Below are 5,646 nucleotides of genomic sequence, written 5' to 3' on the forward strand. Positions count from 1 at the left end.
CACACATCTACTTCTTCGCATTTCTCCCTTTAAATCAATCACTTCCCCATCTATACTCAACCCCAAACCTAAACAAAATTCTTTCTCATTCATAGGCACAAGTTTTTCTCCAATTAAAAAACCACTACTTGAATGCTCCCATTTAAACACTAACTCACTCAAGATTTTCCTACCTACTTTAATACTATCAGTCAAATCTAAAAACCACCAAAAAGGAGTGCCCTCAATCACTGACCGGTGCTCCTCTCTCAAACGTTTGTTCAAACTACATATGTACTTTGTTGACACTGAGTGACGAACCGTCAACTGCATACAAAATCCAAAAACCAAAACTTAAAAAACCCTAAATGAAAAACAACAAACAAAACCAAAAATCAAAATACGAAACTCTAAACACCAAAACCAACCAAGGATGAACGCACTTACCCTGCTCGAAGAACTGGCCATTTCGCAAAACGAACACACCAAGAACCAACGATGACAGCGACACCCACACCGACAACGAAGGCCAACAGTGCAACGACAATGGCGAACGACACTCAAATGGCGAAAACGAAGGCAATGACGATATTGGAAAGGCGAAAGCGAAGCCAACAAACCTATCGGAATGGAAAAATTGGAAGAAAGAAACTTGTAATCTGATGAAATAGGGAAGGACAAACTTGGAATCCAAAAATTCAATTCTATTCCTCATTAATGACGTCAAATTTTTTGTTTTTTTTTAAAGAAACAACGCCCAATCACATGCCGATACGTGGCGTTGTTAAAGTAGTGTCAAAACCAGAGTGTCAAAATATCGGAGTCCGGGATGAAATTCACTTTGTGAAAGACACAGACAGGTTTTAGCCTTTTTTTCTTTCCAAAATCGTCCTTCTAATAAAAATTAAAGTTTTTAAATAAATCATTTAAAACAACAAATGACATAACGACACGTGTTGTTGTCAAATTGTTGTTAAATTTTAGTTGTTGAAGAAACGTTTTCCTTTATAAAAATAAGGGTAATGATATTTTCACAACACTTTTTGACAACTTCTTTTACAACGGGACACGTGTCATCATTTTATTAGTCTATTTGAAATTACGTTACCAATTACAAGCTACCACGTAAGCGTTGTCAAAAAATTATAAAAAAAAATGTTGTTAAAAGAAGTTTTTCCTAAAAATAATAATCTCAACAAACCAAAGGTTTTGCATTAAAGGCCTCTCAGTTGGAGGCAATATGTTTTGGCAAGAATCTCAACCTGCTCAGCAAATGATTTCCCTCCATGGTCTCCAATATATGGGACAATTTGGTTCCATCGTTTTCTACATGCCTCACCAGTCCTATGCTCAAGCAGATCGTCCCAATTCACCTCCTCCATGCAGCACGCGTCCAAGTTATATAAAGCATCGACCAGGCGATAGTCATCAGTATCACGGAGTTTCTAGTGACCAACTTTTCACCAATTGCCTCCCAACCAATATTATCTCGCAACATACCATATTTTGATTTTCTATAACCCTGTGAAGCCCTAACACGTTGGTCCAGGTTCACTAAATCAAATAACTTTTGATACTCCTCTTGGGTCCATCGTCCTTTATTTGTATTTCTTAATTTCACTCTGCGCCATGCATCCTTTACATGACTTCGATTTTTGCCCGTAAAAATTCAAACTCTTTCAGGTGTCCACTTTCGCTTCTCACCCCTTTCAAACAAAATATGGGCACGAGTATACACACTATACTTTGGCCTGTGGGGTAAGCCTGCTGCAATTTCATTCCAACAGATCTGACTTCCGGATGAGCACTGCAATGGAGAACCATATCTAGACCTTCATCTCCCAAACCACGAGACTCTATAAAATTATAAACAGCCTATTTAATCTTCTCATTTTCTTCTAGTGTGAACCGTTTCGCACGGACTAAGCCATCACAACAAACCTCCACTTGATCAGAAAAAGTTACCCGTTTGGTTTCCTTCTTTGTCATCATATTTTCATCCTTGCTTTCGCTGTCATCAATCAATTTTTCCTTCTTACTCTTCCTACCTTCAACATCATCTTCACCTTCATTCCTTCCAAATACATTATACTCCTTACTTTTGTTTTCTTTATACAATTTTTTCTTCTTCCTCTTCTTACCTTGGAACAGAAACTACAAACAGGTTAAAAGAAGAAAACCGTACCTGAGCGTGGTGCTTTCAGGCGGAGCGCGGCGGCAAGGAGATGACCGTTGGGGGAGTCGAGAGTGAGAGGAGACTGCGACGATGGTTTGGAAGGAAGAAACAACGCTTCCATAAAAGAAAAAAAAAAATCCTAATCTACATTTTTAAATATACTCACGATTTATAAATAGGTTTTTATCAATACTTTTTAAAATTTAGATACCAATAAACAAGTTCTTGTGGTCCAGGAAAATTGGTTGGTTTTAAATTTTTGGTTTAATATTTTTGAGATTTCTTTTATGCATATTTATCTTAAATTGGTTATCCAATTAAATTTTAACTTTACAAAATTCAATTCAATTTTTTTCGTTAATTTGAATGAACAAGTCATGTGACAAGCTGAGTTAGTCAATGTTAATCACAGTGATTTGGTGGCATTATGTGAGTGTGTAATTTTCAAATGAAAAAGAAATGGGACAAACATCCATTCGTAGAATGCTTAAGACAACACCAAGACAAATGTCCAAGAAATAATCAAACACTATTCCCAAAAAATACTGTATACTTAGGATCATTTATTTCTCTTATTTGTTTTTTATTCATTTATGCTTCTTTATCACTAATAATGGTTGCAACTAGTACTATCACAACTATGATCACATACCATATAACTTTATAGAAAATAACTTTTAATGATGAAACTAAAATAGAGAAAAGACCTAAAGACTTTCAAGAAGAAAGTAAGTAGGGTTGGCAAAAAAATCCGTATTCGTGGGTGTCACGGATAAAATCCACTTAAGGTATTTAATACTCACGGGTAAGAGGTACTCACGGGTAGCGGATAGCAGGTAACGGGTATTTTAATACCCGCTTGTTAACGGGTCGGATTTGGATATCACACTATCCGTATCCACGGGTACCCGTTACCCGTTTAAAAAATAAAATTATAATTTTATCCCAGTTTTCATACTTATTCTCTCATTGTACTCAACCAAACCCTAAATCTCATTTTTTTTCTCATTCATTCTTTGTGTCGTCACAGAACTAGGGTTTCTTGATGAAAAAGTGATCCACCCAAAGGTACCCTCCACTCTACCCTATCAGCATCAAACAGCAGAAACTCCAACACCGTCACCAAGATCCACCAGTTCACGACACTCCCGCACCGCACCAGATCCACCACTCCATCAAACAGTGGCAGTCGTTGCAGAAGCGTCACATGGAACACGATTCACTCCGTTGTCGCGCCGGTACCCCTCGCAAGGCGTCACCGGTGCCTTCGCTTTCCACCGCGATACTGTCCGCGCTCATTTCTGGATCAGAAGGCTTCTACGATTCCTACTGTTACGAGAATGCCCTTGAAGCCTCGTAGAGCTGCCACTATGGCGCACACTACTACAGATAAAACCCCGCCCGTGGGTCACCGGAGCTCGCCTCTCATTCCCGCGAAACCTTGCCAGACCCAAAGAAAAGAGAAAAGAGGAATACCTCCCTGCTATGGAACGAAGCAGAACCAGGGAAAAGAAGAAAAGAACTGCGCCAAAACTAAAGAAAAGAATGAGAAAACGACGCCTCCTTTTACGAATGAAACAAAGCCAAACAATTTGGGGAAGAAGAGGTTCCTGCATATCCGAACCAAAACGAAAAAGAAATCCTTTTTCTACCTGTGAACTCCCTAGAATGGGAAAGGAGAGAAAACTCTCCATGGGTGAAGCGATGAAAGACCCAACTCGTCCATGAAGAAGCGACGAAATTTGGGGGAAGAGGGGAAGGGTTTGCAGGAGGGAATTTGGGGGAATAGGTTTCTGTGGGATTGGGAGAAGAGGCAGGTGGGGAGTGGGTGGTGACATAACCTTTTTTTAAAAAAATCATAAAATAATTTTTTTTTAAAATATTTGCGGGTTGAAAACGGGTATCCAACGGGTATCCGCAGGTTGAAAAAAATCTGCGGATTTTTTTATTCGAGTATCTGGCGGGTAACGGGGCGGGTAACAGGTACATTTTTTGTATGCGAGTCGGGTTCAGGTATCACACTATCCATGCCTGACCTGACCCGTTGTCATCCCTAACAGTAAGTGCAAGGTATGTTTCCTTCCCTAGGCTCCTCTTGTGGATGCCCAAAGACAAACATCCATTATTAGGAAGCTTGCCTAAGACAACAACACATATAAAGTCTACTTGAATAGGAGCATATAACTAGAGTTGTCAAAACGGGTCATCCGATCCGGTCCACCACGGGTTGGTCACTTAGTGAGTCAATCCAACCCGACTCATTTATTAGCAAGCTAGAAAAATTCGAAGCCGGCTCGACCCACCACGGGTTGGCTCACTGGCTCACTTAATTACAATTGTTTAAAATAAAAAAATTACAAACTTTCTATAATTCAAATCTAAACAAATTTCACTCCCAAATTTAACTCCCAACATGGATGTTTAATTAATTTTTAAAATAAGGAACTTAAATAATTTTTTCAAGCAAAAAAAGTAATAAATATTTTTTATAAAATTAAAATCCAATTTTAATAAAATAAAGGTTTAATCATTTTTGACATCCCTATTTTTGCAGGATCATCTCAAATAGGTCCTCATATTTTAAAATCTCTCGATTAGGTCCTTTATTGTGAAAAACTAAATTAAATTAGACCTTGCCGTTAAGTTTGGGAGACGGCGTTATAAAATTGCATTCGTGGCTTGCTGACTTGATCAAGTGCTATTGACATGGCACACATCGCTTCTCTGATTTGTTTTTCTTATTTATTCATTTAAAAAATTGAGTTTAATCAAAATGTTGCGTTTTGTTTATGAAAAACTGATTATAGTTAGGTATTTTTATAATCAGAATTGATTGGGCGTGGAAAAATAAAATTGGAATTAACAAACTTGTTACCAATAAGGGAGTATTGGTAAAACCTGAAGACAAGTTTTGATGATGCTGCAAATTGTAATTCTTGATTGTAATAGGAGAATACTTAAAAAGCAACTTGTAGTTTTTGGATGTAGTAGGAAAATGATAAACATTGTAATTTCTACTGGTATAATCGATTATGGACAAGCTATAATCGATTATCACATGTTTTTGAACTACAATAATCGATTATCATTAAGCAATAATCGATTATCACAAGTCACACTTGCATAATCGATTATCACTTCAAATAATCGATTATCACTTTTTGAATTTTCTATAACGGGCCTGAATAATCGATTATCACTTACAATAATCGATTATTCATGGCAGTTGTGAGCTGACCTTTGGCATTCAGTGTGCTTGGCTATATAAGTGATTTTTGAAAGCTTCAGAACCCAACTTTTTGTGTAAACTGAGAAAGCTTAGAACACTGAGTAGTCAGAGGAACGTTCTTGAGAGCTTTTGTTTACTTTATTCCCTTGCTTGGTCTTGTGAAAGGAGAGGCTTACGTATCGTGTGTCGATAGTCGAAGTGAACTCTCTTCAAGTTGGCAAGGTTCTCTACCTGGTCTTGTGAAAGGAGAAGCTCGTGAATC

This window comes from Vigna radiata, chromosome 8, assembly GCF_000741045.1.
Source record: "Vigna radiata var. radiata cultivar VC1973A chromosome 8, Vradiata_ver6, whole genome shotgun sequence".
In the NCBI taxonomy this organism is placed as follows: domain Eukaryota; kingdom Viridiplantae; phylum Streptophyta; class Magnoliopsida; order Fabales; family Fabaceae; genus Vigna; species Vigna radiata.